Consider the following 16,743-nt stretch of genomic DNA (forward strand, 5'->3'; position numbering starts at 1 on the left):
TGACCTCCCAGCTATCACCCCATGAAGCCCTTGGGAGTTGGAGGGAGTAGGGGCAGGGAACGTATCTACAGCCACCAAAAGTAGAATTTCTTCTCTCTTAGATGGAGAAGTTGGTTGGAGCAGGAGGTTTGGAGGGGTGGGGGGAAGGAATCAGGAATTCAGTTGTACTGTGACCTTCCACGTACAGAGACAAAACCAGGTGGAGATATCGGGAAGGCAGCTGGATAAACAAATCTGTCCGGGCAAGAGAGGTTCAACTGGGAGTCACAGTATATGAACAGCATTTAAAGCCATGGGGTTAGACTAAATCACATAGAAAGTGAGTGTAGATAGAGATAATAAAAGGTCTGAGAACTGACTCCTGGGCATTTGCAGTGTTTGAGGTCAGAGAAGAGTCCATTAAGAAGACAAAAGGGGCAGCCAATGATGCAGGAAGAGAACCAGCAAAGACCCAGAGTGATCCACGGTGTCAAATGCCGCAGTGGGAGGCTTGAGAATTGACAATGATTTGGCCTTGGAGGTTTCGGTGGCCTTGACAAAGCTGTTTCACGGCAGTGGTGGGGACGAAGGCTTGACTGCAGGGGCTTTAAGGGACACTGGGAGGAAAGGACCAGGAACAAGTAAGGACTAGCTAGTTTTAAATTGCTGTTTTCTTTTCCTAAAAAGGGACCCACAGGTGGGAGAGTAGTTGGAGGGGTGTGTGCAGTAATGAGGGGCTTTTTTTTTTAAGATTTTATTTATTTATTTGACAGAGAGATCACAATAGGCAGAGAGGCAGGCAGAGAGAGAGGAGGAAGCAGGCTCCCCACCCAGCAGAGTGCCCAATGCGGGGCTCGATCCCAGGACCCTGAGATCATGACCTGAGCAGATGGTAGAGGCTTAACTTACTGAGCCACCCAGGTGCCCCGGGGGGCTTATTTTAAGATGGGAATTATTATAGCATGTAGTCACTGGTGGGAATGGTCCAGTAGAGAGGGATTAAGTGATGATTCAGGAAAGTCGTGGTGATGATTGCTGGAAAGGGTGAGCTTCAGGGTTTAAGGGAGGATCTGGTCTGTCACAGCAACAGGGATGTTCCATTCACAGTAAGGGGAAAGAAAGCAGGGTATGCATGCAGGGAGCCAGAGATGTGCCGATGTGGTATGCTCAGGGCTTTCCTCCTGTCTTATCAGTGAGTACCACAGACCAGACCGTTAGCAGAGGGTCATGATAAGGCAGGAGGAGTTCGGGAGTTGAGGGAGAAGAGGAAGTGAGAAGTCACGCCCAGGAGAGCGGGACAGCGAGTGGACAAGGAACTCAGTAGGGCTGCTGCACCAAGACCCACCTAGTGAGGTGAGTGGGTACGGATTTTAAGACCATTCAGAAAGTATCTGTATTTCCCTCCAGCCTGTCTAGCTGCTTGGCTGCAGCCATGATGCAGACAGAGAGCTGAATTATCTGTCAAGTAACGTCTGGGCTCTGTCCCAACCAATTAAGTCAGAATCTCTAGGGTTTGGACCCAACCATGGTATATATCTGAAGGGATTGCCATGTGCAGTCAGGCTTCAGAACCATGGATTAAAGCAAGAAGGTGAAGGGAAGGTTCAGGGAAAAGCCTACGATCCAGGACACCCTGCTGTGAAAAATTCAGTGTCTGTTTAATTACTAAGTGGGGACTGAAATTTAACTGAGCAAAGGAGCCCAAGAGAAGAAACTAACATTAAGTGAGTGCCTACTAGGGTTAGAAATTGTGCTGTGTGCTTCACATGCTTGGTCTGATATAATAATTAGGTAAAACTCTTAGAGGTAAGAATTTTTAACCTCTGCTTTTGCAGTAAAGAACCTGAAACTCAGAAAGGTGATGTGAGTGGCCCTTGGCAACCCGGCTAATAAGTAGTAAAGCCAGGACTTGGATCCGGACCAATTTGCTCTAAAGGTTTTGCTTAAGAGTTCATGAAAGATGTGAGACTACAGCTGTTGTGTTCAAGGAGGAAGTGGATTTTGATTTTGGACATGTAAGAGGGCTTCTCAGCCGGAGGGATAGTCAGAAAAAAGGCCTGGAGGCAAGAAAGAACAGGACAAATATGAGGAATGTTCGGGGAGAAGGACGCCTCCTGTGGCCAGGTGTGTTGAGGTGAATAAGAGAACACATGATCCGACCAGCCAGCAAAATAGATGAGTTGGGGGAATGGCTGTCCTCGGCGGCCAGATCGCCGGGCAGCCTGCCAAGGTACTTGGGGCTCAAGGAAGCTGCATTGCGGAACTGCTAAGCAAATATTCCCTGCATTGTTTGTACAATTCATTATTTTTAAAAAATGATAGCTGTTGGGCTCCATTGAGATAAAAGATGGCCTCTGAGTATAATCTCATTATCATCTGTCACCATGGCTGGGGAGCTTTATGTGTCCACAGAATCTCAGAATCTATATTTCTCTAGCTTTAATCTCAGGGTCGATATCCCAACACAACACTGCTCATAATAAATAGCTCGTAGTAAATGATAAAGTAGGCTACTGTGTTTTATTTTATTTGGCTTTCAAGCCAATCAATTTTATAGCTGTCTGAGTGCTGAAAAAAACTTCTGGAGACAGCAAAGAATCCGATGAAAAACTAGAACACGCTGACAAAATGAATCTTTATCTCCCCGGCTTCTCCCATGGAAAGAGGCCCTAGGTAGACTGTTGATTACGCATCTAATAAGGCGGCTACCCATGGAAATGATCCTTTTGATTGGTTTGCAGACGAGCTCTATTTTATGCCCCTTTGGCCAGTGATAAAGCTTCTCATATGCACTGGTACAATATATTCAGTAATGACATTGGTTTGCTTGCCTTCTGTCAGTGATTTTTTTTTTTTTTTACTTTGAGAATATGGAAAATCATAATTTCTGAAATGATAGCAAAAGTGAGAGAGGGAAAGAGATGAAAAATAGAAATAGCATCTGTCCTCAATAGAACTGCTGATTAAAAACGGAATCTACTCTCTTTCTGCCTAGTATTCTTCCTGGAAATATATGTGGTTCATATAAGGTGGAAGGTGTCTTCCCTGTCCTGGGGTAGAAAGTCTACACTTCGGAGTTTGTTTTTTTTTTTTTTAATGTTACATGGGGAAAAGAAAAAATATATATAAATGATCTGGTCAAAAACTATGCCATGAATTTAACAACAAAGGCAACTTCTAGGTGTAATTGCTATTCTTGTCTGTGTTTCAAGTTTCTGACCTAGGAAGTCTGTTTGGTTTGAGCCATTCTTCAGGACAGCAGGCACTATTCATTCATTCCCTGAGCAAACTTGACGTTAGACAGTACCTACCATGAGCCAGACAGTGTGCTCAGTATTGAGAAAAATCCCAAGGGAAATAAGATAGACCGTGAGTTCAAAACCAGCTTACACTAGCGACTAAGGGTCTTCCAGTAGATATTCATGGGACAAGAAAGGGACTGATAGTCACAGGTTGCACCCGCTGTTCAGAATGCATGACCAAAGTTATGGCTATTCAGAGTGTGATTTGGATCGCCTTTGTCCAGCTTGTAGGGTATAGTATAAAGGTCACGATTGCTGTAGGATCAACAGAAATCTTCCTAAGAACCAGTGTCTGCAAGGGCATTTGCATGAGATGTGTATATTTTATGTAGATTATGTGAATGAGTTGTAGGCATACTTTTAAAAAATCATCATGGCTACCCTGAAGTGTATGTCTTGATTTTTATTACCTTTATTATTTTTTAATTATTAAAATTCATTTGATTCCCTTATGGAAGTCCATGCAGAAAGGTAAAAGATGTTTCGCGGGAGAAGAAGAGTCAGGGGAAATGGAGAGGGCTACAGCCGAGGTGACCCGAAGGGGCTCGCTGTCAGCACATGGAGGACATTCTCAGAGTTAGCTGCAGACTCTGGCGCCATGGAGAACACAGCTCCTTGGCTTCCAAGGCCAAACATTCTCTTCATTGTCCCTTCTCAGTCTCTTTTGCTGGTTTTACTTTTCTGCTTCACGTTTTAATCCTGGTGGGGCCCCACCAGGGACCACTGGTCTCACTCTCTTTTCCTTCTACCTTCACTCTTGGTCACATCATCAAGTCACTCGGCTCTGAAGGCCACCTATATGCTGACCACCCTCAAATGTCTCTCTCTACCCAGGACCTCTCTCTTTCTGTCTCTTTCAAACTCTAAACTCAGGTAGGAAAGTCCCCTTCAGTGTCTAGTGGTCATTCCTTCTCACCCCAGACTTGCTCTCCCCACAGCCCTCCCCACCTCAGTTGACGGCAGTACAGTCCTTCAGGCTGCTCAGGTCAAAAATCTTAACATCTTCCCTCACCTCTCTTTTCCTCACCCCACATCCTATATGTCAACAAATAGTGCTTTCCAGCATAAAAGAAAATCTGACCACTTCTCACCACTTCTAGTACTGTGTTCTGGTGTGAGCTACCTTTGTCTCTTGTCTGAATTCCTACATACCCTCTGATTGGTCTCCCTGCTTCTACCCTGCCCTCCTACTATTTATTCACACTGTGGCCAGAGTGATCCTTTTAAAATTCAGGTCCGATCCTGTCATCCCTCTGCTCTTGGCCTTGTGATGGTCTCCTATCTTACTAAAGGGGTGCCAGTGACCTTCATTGTCTAGGCCTGTCATCTCTCTAGCTTTTCCCCTTCTACCCTCCCCCTCTTTCCCAGTACTCAAGTTACACAGTTGTCTTGCTTGTCCTTGAACGTGACAGAGATGCCCCCAACTCAAGGCCTTTACACTGTTGCTTCCTCTGCCTGAAATGCTGTCTCACATATATCTGTATAGGACTTATTCCCTCAGCCCCTTCAAGTCTTTACTCCAGTGTCCCCTTCTCCATGAGATCTGCCCTGACCATCCTATCTAGATTTCAACCTGTCCCACTCCTGGCACTCCCCTGTCCCCTTCCCCTGCTCCATTCTTTCTATAGTACTTTTCACCTTCTAAAAGCCTCCCCCCGCCTCATCCCTCCATGAAACAGGGATGATTGCCTGTTTTATTCAGTCATCATCCCATGCACTTAGAACAGTGCCCAGAAAATACTAGGTGCTCAATAAATATTTGAATATAAAAATGAATGAATATATGATATGCAGGAAGGAACCACCTTTTAAGGAACATTTCTACCTATACCAAATTTGTGTTCAAATAGTCCCTAAGGATCATTTCTCGGCCTTTTGGCTAAGATCAAGTGTAATATCTGTTCTTATCAGTTTAATATCTGATATGTCCTCTATCCAAGGACAATATATGAAATGGATTTTTGGAGTAGGGAGTTGGAATAGGAGCTTGCTCCTTCCACTCCACGCATCGACCTGGTATTGCAGTACCTCCAGGAATGGTGCACCCTCCCCACTAAAGTAATAAATAAAAGATTTGTTTAAGAAAAAAAAAATAGTCCTAAGGAAACATGGAAACACTCTTCTGAAATTCTAGTGTTCTAATCACTAACACTTTTTGTGTGCTTGTTATAAACTGGGCACTGAGAAAAGTACTGTATGTGCACCATCTCTCTTAGACCTCACAACCCAATCAAGTAACTTGGAATGATGTTACCAACACCTTATATACAGGCATACACCAGCTCAAAAAGACTAGCGAGTTTTCCCAAGCCACCAGCTTATACATAGAAGAGTTTCTTTACCACTCTACAATGCCATCTCCTTTAAGTAAAGACCTACTATTGAATTGGTTCACTGAGACTCATTTTTTCAACAGCTTGTTCAAAGTCCTAAGAGAATTCCTAACCAATCGTTTGCACCTGGCAATGGAATGACCTTAGAAGTATGAATGACTAGCCAGGCAGAACCATAAGAGAGATACAGAAATTCAATTGGATACTCTTTTAGTAACCCTAGATATTGATGATTTTAACTGATTGGAAGGATATGAAAAGAATCCAGGATTCTGTCGAGTACAAATGCCTTTAGAGATAACCACATAATATATTTATATACGTTAAGAGTCAATAAATGAAAAACCTAATTGAGTAAAGTGTGTAGTCCAGGTAGGAGGAAGTTAATGTAGAAGTCTGTGAGGAGATAAATCCAGTAAGACAGAATGGGAACTCAGAGCCGTGAACTATGAGACAAGCTCATATGAAAGGCACTGAGAGTGGTGCTGTAAACAGAACTAGGAAGTCAACCAGTGTTGCTGCCAGAAAGGCACTCAGCTACCACCTCTGGGCATTACCATGATTCACTGGAATGACAAGTCCCCTTGTAGGTAGAGAGGGTTGAACAGTGGTGGCTCGTGCCCCCCCCCCCCCCAAATATCTCCACATGCAAATCCCTGGGACCTGTATATATTCCCTTCTTTGGAAAAAGGATCTTTGCAGATGTAATAAAAGTAAAGATTTTGAAATAAGAGCAGTGGTCCGATGACAAATGTCCTTATAGGAGACAGAAAAGGAGGCACACAGACGAGGCAATGTGAGGCTAGAGGCAGAGACTGGAGTGATTTGGCTTCCACAAGTCAAGAAAGACAAGGAATGGCCAGAGCCACCCAAGCTGGAAGGGGCAAGGAGGGATGCTCCTCTCAGCCCTCCCGAGGGAGCAGGGCTTGACCAGCACCTTGATTTCAGACTTCCAGCCTCCAGGCTGAGAGAGCAGAAACTTCTGTTGTTTCAAGCCACCTCATTTGTGATCATTTGTCACATAGCCCTAGGGAGGAGCCAGTACAGCACCTAAGTATCACTCAACGCCAGGCTGCTTTAGGTTTCAGTGTGGATGTGTTTAAGGAAATCAACCTGTTGTATATTAATATTATGTGTGAGGGAGAAGCTTATATTTAGTGTTTCATGTACCTGTAATGTTTGAGACAATTTGACCTAATATTAAAATGAATAGGATTTAAACTCTAATTTATAATGTATGAATAATTGCTTTAGATTTTTAAGTTGTGCTTTTATTAAGTTTATATATACAGTATTGTAATATTTAAAAGGTTAGCCCTCCTTACAGGCTTGACTTACTAGTGTTCTTTGTTAGTTGAGTACTCGGGAAGTTATGTTAGTTCAATCAAAACGTTGAAATAATAAAAAAACAGAATGCATTGAATTATAAATGCAATTTAAAATGCTTGAAGGTATTAGCTTAGAAATAGGATCACATAATTATTCAAAGGCCTTTACCATAGTTTAAGAATATGTAACAGGCTATATACATAATAGACAAGGAACAGTAAGATTTGATGCAGAACTTAAAAGCTTCAGGAAAAATTAGTTTTTTAATCTGCAACCTTAATAAATTGAATATTAATTTTTAAAAACAATGTTAACCTCTGAATCGTTTTTATTGCCTCAGAACCACTCAAGGGCACCAAAAAACTCACATTTAATAGAAGCAACATAAAAGAAACTTTCTAACTATGTCATCCTTCAGGAAGAGGGCCAGGGGAGGCAGTCAGCAGGAGTGAAATCTGCGTCTGGACAGTGTGAAGGTGATCTGTGCTCTGGTGGGAACAGCAGAAGGCCGTGAACTTCGCTGGTGGGTGCCTTTGTTCTGAGTCAAAGCGTTCCTTGGCACGCGGAGGAACATCAGGTCCAAAGGCCTCCAGTGACTGAACAGATAGCGTGAATTCCATCAAAGCTCCGCTCCGCTCATCCCTGCCTCTCCTTCCCAAGACGGTGCAGGGAGTGTGGCGTTCAGGCAAGCATTTGATGTTCTCTTTCTTTATCAGTTTAATTTGAGGAACCAACTCTGTCCCCTTGGAAAAAACCATAGAATGATCATTTTGAAATGGTAGCCACTAATGGCTTTAGCGCTCAAATTCTTATTCACTGCTGCATGTGTCGCTGGTTTCCTTACATGCGGCTGCTGGTCCTAATTTCCATTTGCTTCCACATTGGTCCGAAGGGCAGAGCCCTGGGCAGGTGCTTTCATGACCTGGAATACAGGGTGTTGATCTTCACGTTACTATAATGAGAAGTCAGAATCATCACAGTGGACGACTGAAGACCTGTAATGGGGCAACCATAAAGAAACAGAAATGAAAGGGGACTTGATAATGATCTTAAATTATAACCAGTTTTAAGGCTGTCAGTAGTTCTGGCCACTTTCACCTTATGTTGACTTCCAAGCTCCCGGGGTGCCCTAGGGGCTTGTAGAGGACAGTGGGGGAAGCAGGGTGAGGGGAGGAGCATGTGGTTGGCACTGCCCTGCCGAGAGGCATTCCCCAGTGCTGGATGCCGGTCTGACTCCAACTGCAGAAAGCATAGCACTCTTTCTCTGCTCTGGGCTCTACCTGCCAGTTCCGGAAAAATAGGAACCATTCCACTTGCTACCTCCCACTACCCTACGAGGAGAACAAGAACACTGGTGTGTGGTGGTGAATCAGAAGGGTATTTTTGTTTTTCCCTCCAAGGGGATTACTCAGGAGGAAAACAAAGCCCAGCAAACCAAGATTTTCATTATACTTCACTGGAGATTGTTCCCGAAGTTCTTTAAAGAAGTTCAGTGTCCAGGGGCGCCTGGGTGGCTCAGTGGGTTAAAGCCTCTGCCTTTGGCTCAGGTCGTGATCCCAGAGTCCTGGGATCAAGCCCTGCATCGGGCTCTCTTCTCAGTAGGGAGCCTGCTTCCCTTCCCCTCTCTCTGCCTGCCTCTCTGCCTACTTGTGATCTCTGTCAAATAAATAAATAAAAATCTTAAAAAAAAAAAAAAAAGAGTTCAGTGGCCAGCTCTGAGTGATTAGGAGAGCACGCAGGCACCTTCCCTGCAAAGTCTTCCCAGTGCCTCCTGGTAGCTCCCCAAGAAAGCTGGTTGTGCTGCCATCTTTCTTCCATTTATCTGACTAACCCTTTTTGGCACTTGCTGTCCTGGAGATATAAAAAGAAAAGTCTTAGTCTCGGACTTCAGGGAGCTTTTAGTATAGCGAAGAGAGAGAAAAAGAAACAGTCATCACGCAGTGTTATAAACACCAATGGAAGTGGGAGGGCTGCTGGGTCTCGTTATGCGCACGGTGTACCTCACCACGCTGGGTGGGGGCGGGGTGCCCCCCCGGCAGCAGGCTGGTGAATGCGCAGCCCCATGGGGCAGCTGTGGGAGGCCCAGAGGCAGATTGCAGGGGCAGCTCATCTGGGCTGATGAAAAAGAGCAGAAGGCGGACAGACTCCAGCGCTTCCCACCCTGCCATCTCCTGCATTCACATCCCTCTGTGACCCCTTCCGACCACAGTGTGGCCCGACCCGCGACTTCACTTTAACTCCTATAAGTCGGTGAAGACAGAGGATGTCCCTTCTGGATTGTTACAGAAGATGTTAATGCCCCTCTAGCCGGGAGTGCCTCTCCTTTGCTGGCTTTGGAGAAGCAGGCGGCATGTCCAGAGCATCCCCGTGGAGAGGGGGACTGGCATGCGATGGTGGGGAGCTGCTGGCTGATGGCCAGCAAAAAACTGAGACCCCGAATCTGACAGCCACAGGAGCCAAACACTGTCGGGGACTCCAGGAGTTTGCGGGTCTTCCGATGAGAAGCCAGCCCTTGCTGATGGCTCCACGGCAGGCTAGTGAGAGACCTGGAAACAGAGGATCCACTACCCCATGCCTGGACCCTGATTCCAGGGCTGTGAGAAAATACATGGGTGTTGTTTAAAGCTGCTAATGGGGTAGTGATGTCGTTAAGCAGCAAGAGATAGCATCTCAGATCACATTCACACTCTCTTCCTATCACTTTGGAAAATCCTTGGAATGACGGATCATAAATGTCTGATTTCTCTCTCGAAGCCAGAGACCATGTCTTATTCCCAAGTTTCCCCAACTGTAAAATAGGATAACAATACTTAGGTTTGCAAGTTAGCTAATTTAAGCAATGTTCTTAACACTGCGCCTGCCTTAGTAAGTGCTCACTAAATCCTACCTCTAAATCTCTAAGACTTAGTACAGGACCTGGTGCATGCTTTATAAATGTTCAGTGCATGCATGGCTAGATGCAAGAACTGATGGAGAAGGCCACTGTGTCGGTGCCTTATGGCAATAGGGCAAGTATCAGAAGCTTGGCCATCATCCCTCAGGGTGAGCCGGAAGGAATCAAAGAGTTATGAGACAGGTGTCAGGGTGACTAAGCATACCAAGCCCGGAGCGGGCCCAGTAAAGGTGGCGCTGGTTAGGAGCTGCTTTGTGGTTCTGCCTACCGTGGACACCAGCTTCTCAACTGGAATAGATACGTGACTTTCAATCAGGAGTTCTTTTTTTTTCAGGTTTTATGAATCCACTTTTCATACTGAGAGCTGTAAACAGTTTACTCACCCACATACAAGGCGTATCTCGTTTTATGGTGCTTTGCTTTATGGCACTTTGCAGATACTGCTGGGGGGTTTTTGTTTACAAATTGAATGAAGGCTTGTGACAATGCTGTGTTGAGCAAGTCTACCAGCACTGTTTTTCCAACCACATTTGCTCACGTCATGAGTGCTTAGCATCACATTTCAGGAATTCTCAGGCTGTTTCCAACGTTTTCATCATTCTTTCTTTGTTATGGTGGTCTGTGATCAGTGACCATGACTCACCAAAAGCTCAGATGCTGGTTAGAGTTTCTTGTTGTTGTTGTTGTTGTTGTTTTAGCAAGAAAGTATTTTTTAATGAAGACATGCATATTGTTGTTCTAGACGTAATGCTATTGCACACTTAATAGATTATGGTAGAGTGTAAACATAACTTTTGTGTGCATTTATCTGACTTGCTTTATTGCAATCTTTGCTTTATTGCTGGGGTCTGGAGCCAGACCTGCAAAATCTCTGAGGTGTGCCTACACGAGAAATATAGGAGAATCAGCAGATTCTGCTGTGACTCTTTAATCCCTCCTTTCTATGGATCTGATAATAATCTTTACACTCCCCTTGCAACTTCTTTCATTCATTATGCATTCATGTATTCCACCCACAAACATGTATTGAGGACAACTCTGTGCCAGTCTTTGGGGAATACAGCGGCTCCCGGTTCTAGGGCTCATGAGTGTCACATCTGGTCAGAATCTCTTCTGTATGTCTTGAGCACCAACCCCTGCCCCAACTCTCCACACCTTGCTTTGTGTTGGGCTGGAATGTTCTACTCTTGTTTTGGGGGTCCTTAGAATTCTTTGCAGTCTGTACCCTTTACTTACGCACTTCCTTCAAGAAGAGTCTTTATATAGAGAGTCTTCATCAATCGAATTCTGGGGAAGGTTCTTCTTCCTCCAGTAAGCTTTCCCCATGGGACTAGGAAAGTGATTTTGCAACTAATAGCCTCTTTAATCCGGATGTTCTTTGTGATCTCTTTTCTGACATTTTCTCTGAGGAACTGGGGAGATAAGAAGGCCCTTTGATGGTTAAAAAAGCCTTTATTACTTGGAACATGAACTTAAAGTGGGTCATGCATTGCATAATACCCCACACTTACAGACATTATGGAAGGAAGATGGTGGGATACCCTACCAAACTGTGGCGAACAGCTCTAGTTGTGGGATGGGGAGAAGTCATCACCAACAGGAGCACGGGGAGCAGTAAGGAGAGGGCCCAGCCACAGGAAATATGACGCATCTGCCAGTGGTCACAGGGGACCGGCACCTGACACCTCAGTTTCGCTGTTGCTGGTTTTTTAGCAAAAGCTGTAGATCCACCAAATAGAATTGTAAACAGGGGAAGACTTGCGTTCAAGTTGGTTGTCTGCTTTTTTAAAAAACAAACAACAAAATGTGCAGACAACTTACGAAACTACCACACAACCTCAGAAATGGTACGTTATAAATATCGTCACTGAGTAGGATTGTCATATTTAGCCCAAAACAAGCAACAACATCTCAATAAAATATTCCCTATTCATTTTAAATTTCAGATAAACAGTAAGTAAATTTTAGTATAAGTATGTCCCGTGCCATATCTGGGATATAGTTACATTAAAAACATTATTCATATTTACATTTGAAGTTACCTGACCCCTCCCCATTTTTATCTGGCAATACTGTCTTGCCAATCACAGACCTATGGTGCCTCCCTGATAGATAACCATTGTTTTTAAATTTGGTTTTATCATCCTTTTGCTATAGTTTATATTTTATCATATATATATATATATATCCCTAAACAAAATATGGCTTTGCTTATTTTCCAAGTTTATTAAAATATCATATTTCATGTATTCCTTTCCTCTCAACATTCCATGTCTGAAATTCAGTTATATAGCTCATTCATTTTTACTGTTATAGCCATTTTATGAATATACCTCAATTGATTTGTCTTTTCTCCTGTTGAGTTGTGTTCCATTTTTTGTTAATAGAAACAGTGCTGCCTCAGACATATCGCCTGGTGCTCATGTGGAGAAGTTCTTCTAAGGATATTCCTGGGAGTCATAGGAGACATGCTGTCTCAGCTATACTAGACATGTCAGAAGTGATTTCCAAAGTGATTGTATCACCCATTGCAAGTGTGTAGGAGACCTCATTGTACTGCTTAAAATGGTCAGGTTTTATATTTGTACCCATTGGTAGGTGTCTAAATATCTCGTTGTCATTTCATTTTGCTTTTCCTGATTACTAATGAAATTAAGGTACATTTTGTGTATTGATTGGCCATTCATGTTTCCTCTTCTGTGAAAAGCTTTTCATTCTTATTGCTCATTTTCTATTGGGTTCTTTTTGTTTTCTTACTGATTTTTAGGTGTTCTTCATGGATTCTATATACTAATTTTTAGTTAATGATGTGCATGACTAATATGCCCTCTCAGGTTTTGGCTTGTCTTTTTACTCTCTTTACAGTATCTTTTGAAAAAAAGAAATTCATAATTTGAATTTCTGTAATTTATCAATCTTTTCCTTATGGTTTGTATTTTCTGGGTCTTATTTAGAAAATACTTCCTTACCAAAAGTCAAAACTATTTTTCTATGTTGACACATAAAATTTTTACAGTTTTTCTTTTCACATTTAAATCTTCGTTTCAGCTGGACTTTATTTTGTATATGATGCAAGGGAGGAATCCAATATCATTTTTATCCAATATGGATAAACTCTTGTTCGCACACTATTGAACAGTTCACTTCCTGCCATCCCCTCTACATCTGCCAGCTATTCTAGAGTGCCAGCAGATCAGCATCAGATATTTATAGATCCATATTTGGGCGCACCATTCTTTCCTTTGGTCTATTTGTCTGTTCCTGTGCCAATATCATATTGCTTTATTTAAATAGATTTAGCAATCTTGATATTTGACAGGGCCACCTCATCTTACACACACACACACACACACACACACACACACACCCCTTGTTCTTATTCCTCAAGAGTATCTGAGTATCTTGACTATTCCATGGCCTTTGCTCTTCCAGGTAAATTTTGGAACCAGATTAATAAGGCCTATGACCAACCATTGAGAAACTGATTTTAATCGCATTGAATTTGGGGAGAGTAGACATAATCATATTGAGTCTCTCTACCCATGAACATGCTATACCTGTTTGTTAGTTTTGGTCTTCTTTACTGTTTTTCAATAAAGTTTTTCTCCATAAAGGTCTTGCCTTTATTTTATTATAGTTTTGATTCTATTGTAATGGTATCTTTAAAAAATTCAAGTTTATTAAAATATCATATTTGGCCTATCATCTCACTTTGGAAGTTTACATCTTTTTTAAGGCTGCTGTATGGAAATGCAATTGGTTTTGTATACTTAGCCACTTCGCTAAATTATCTTCTCAATTCTAATAATTCAACTATAGATTCTATTGAATATTCTCTTCGAGCATCATATCAATCTGCTAATAATGATTATTTTATTCCTTCTTTTCCAATTTGCATACCTTTTATTTCTTTTTTACATTTTGCCCGTGCAATTAGAATAATGTTGAATATAACAATGACATTGGGCATCCTCAGCTTGTTCCTGATTTTAAAGGGAAGGCTTGTAAGTTTTACCGGGAAGAATGGTATTTGCCATAAGTGGGGTCTTTTTGGCTTTTATCTTGTTGAAATTTACCTCCTTAATTATAATCTTCAGAATTTCTGTCACAATTTACTCAGATGTTTTTTCTGCATCTACTGAGATCATCAAATGGTTTTCTTCATCCAATCTGTTAATGCAATGAATTAAATTAATCATCTTTATAATGTTAGCCCAACATTGCATTCCCAGGATAAATCTAATTTAGTATGATGGGTTATCTTTTTCATACTCTGCTGCATTGGTAATTGTTTAGAATAGTTTGAGGGGTTTTTTGTGTGTGTGTTTTTATTTGTTTGTTTTTGCAATTTGCTTATGAATAAGATTAACCTGTAATTCTCCTTTCTAGTTCTGTTTTGATTTTAGGATCAGAGTTATATTAGTCTCACAAGATGAACTGGAAGAATTTAAGATTGCTACAAGAAGATGTTCAATCAAGTTTCAATTGGCGTATCAAGATTCAAGATATAAACTTCCAAAGTGAGATGATAGGCCAAGATAGTCTTTTCAGAAGACAGATCTAGGAATCAGTTCCTTGACATTAACAACGCCTCATCCTTTCAAGCGTGTCAGTGGCTTGACAGAGGGAGGGTGATGGAAATTTTGAAAGACGATTTCTTTGGCAAACATGGCTGCTCAAGCCAAGGAGGGATTCAGTGGTTCCCCTAGGAACTAGGGGAGGCCTAGTGGACTTGTGTCTGGCTCTTATCTGAAACAGAAAAGGCAACAACAGGGCTGACTAGCTGCTTTGGTGACGGAGTGAAAGAAAGGCACTCCTGGGCTTGAGTCAGTCTGCATTCCCCAAATTTGCCTGGGCAAGGAATCCACGAGTGTTCCTTTGGCTCAGTTACAGCCAGATGCACACAAAAGAGCTGGCACGGGGTCCTCTTATATTGTCTCATATAAAGTTGGCTCAGTTGGAGAGGTAAACAGGTTTCATTAGCGGAGAAGCTGGACACTGCTTATTTGGCCATTAAATGGAGGTTAATAAGCAACTCCCAGAATACAGTGCATTCATTTAGATCAAAGGAAATCAGCAGTGATGGGGTAAGAAAATAGGTTTGCCAAAGTTCACATGAAAGCCCTCCATGAGAAAGAATCAGCTTCAAATACCCAGCAGGTCCAGAGAGAGCAAAGCATTCTAATCACAGAACTAGTTAAGTAAGGGCTTTCTGTTTCCTTCCTTCTCTATCTCCCCAAGCTGGAGAGGATCAGAAAAGCAGTGAGTGAATGGGGGTCTGACATTTATTAAAAGTCCACCTTTTTTTCCTCTGCTCTGTAATGCTAGGGCCACCCTCCTGAAAACCACATGCCTGATTTGCCAGCTCTTCCCTGTTGGGCTCTGGCAGTCAAGGAGCTGGACGGGGACTGGGAGGCTGCAGGAGTGGAAGGGGTGTGCTCCTCCCTTCTTCCTTCCTGCCTGGTCCCTGTGAATGTCCCGCTAGCGCAGCTTCTTCACCCCATCAGAGACCATTCCTTTCATAGCAGCAGCCAGTCCCATTTACAGTTTCAATAAGACTTGTAAGGCCAGACTCCTCACATTCACCCCTTTATCCTAAGACAGGACAACATCCTCTTCAGACTTTGGGTCCAGCCTCATGAGCTCCCTCCTCTGAGCTCAGGCACTTCAGTATCCAGAGTTTCAACTCTGTAGGGTCCTTTGCCTGTGGTTTGAAGTTTCAAGAATTTTAACATCTTTCTTTTATTCCCTCAGCCCGGGGAATGGTAGCTTCAGCTTGAAATTGCTGCACTTATGATACCTTAGAATTTTCTTCTTGTCTCATTAGTCTCATCTGGTTAGTGACTTCAATTTAATTAATGATTTTTCACATTAATTTTGTTCTCGAATCACTAGCATAATATCAGTTTCTTGATGGAACTCTGACTTATAGATGGGACAGTGGTGGGGGTGGGATGGGAGTTGGGGAGTGATTGGAAAGGTACGAGAGAAAAAGAGAAGAGGCTGACTCCGTTTCTTTTCCCCAAAACAGGTGGTCAGTGTGCCATACCCCCGAGTTGGGGAAAGAGAAGCCTTAACTTTTAAACTGAAGCCTATCTTCTATTGTAAGAAGATATTTTAAGTGACTAATTTTAGTTTGGGTTTATGACTGCAGGATAACACAGGCATTTCTGTTACTCAATAATAACCTTTAAAGTCAAGGGGCTTGCCTGAGTTTTCATCCAACAGCAGAGAAAAGGTTACCTTCACTGAGAATATTTAAAGGGATAGTAGGAGACAGCAGTGTAGTAACGGTCTTGATTACATCCCATGAATCCTGCTTATTTAGCATACTGGTTATAATCTGAGGCTGTAATTAAAATATCTCCTAGATCGCTTCTCGGCCTTTTGACTAAGATCAAGTGAAATATATCTCCTAGAACTCCTAAATAAAACCCTCAAAGCATAGGATTTCTTTCATAGGAAGATTTTTACTGCTGATAATGCTGGCTCTCTATTTCTTTTTTAGTCAGTTTTGGTAAATATATTTTTCTAGGACTTTTTCCATTTAAAATGTAAGTTCCCCAGTTATCTTTCTATAAGAGACCCCTAACGGCCCTCATTGGCAACCCTGTCAGGACCCCTGTCACTCTTGAGAGCTTTCCCTGTATCTTCACTTAATAAACTTCTATCACTTTACTCAATAAATAAATAAATAAATGTACATTTTCAAACTTATTGGCACAAGATTTTTCCATCTTGTATTTCTGTTATATTTGTGATCTTTTGTATTCTTTTTTATTCCTAATATCATGTGTGTCTTCTATTTTTTAGATTTCCTTTTTCAGTCTTAGGGGTTCATCTCTTCAGAGGCCCAGTCTTTGGCTTTGATGATCATCATTATTATCTCTGGTATCCGTTTCTTTAA

General features: G+C 42.4%; 1 non-coding gene across 1 annotated transcript; it reads left to right on the forward strand.

Moving 5' to 3' along the window:
* The first annotated feature begins 5,140 nt into the window (after positions 1-5,140).
* Positions 5,141-5,331, forward strand: LOC116568429. Its single transcript, XR_004276632.1, has one exon. It is a non-coding gene; the product is annotated as a U2 spliceosomal RNA (small nuclear RNA).
* Positions 5,332-16,743: the final 11,412 nt, after the last annotated feature.

The sequence above is a fragment of the Mustela erminea genome, chromosome 10, assembly GCF_009829155.1.
Source record: "Mustela erminea isolate mMusErm1 chromosome 10, mMusErm1.Pri, whole genome shotgun sequence".
Lineage (NCBI taxonomy): Eukaryota > Metazoa > Chordata > Mammalia > Carnivora > Mustelidae > Mustela > Mustela erminea.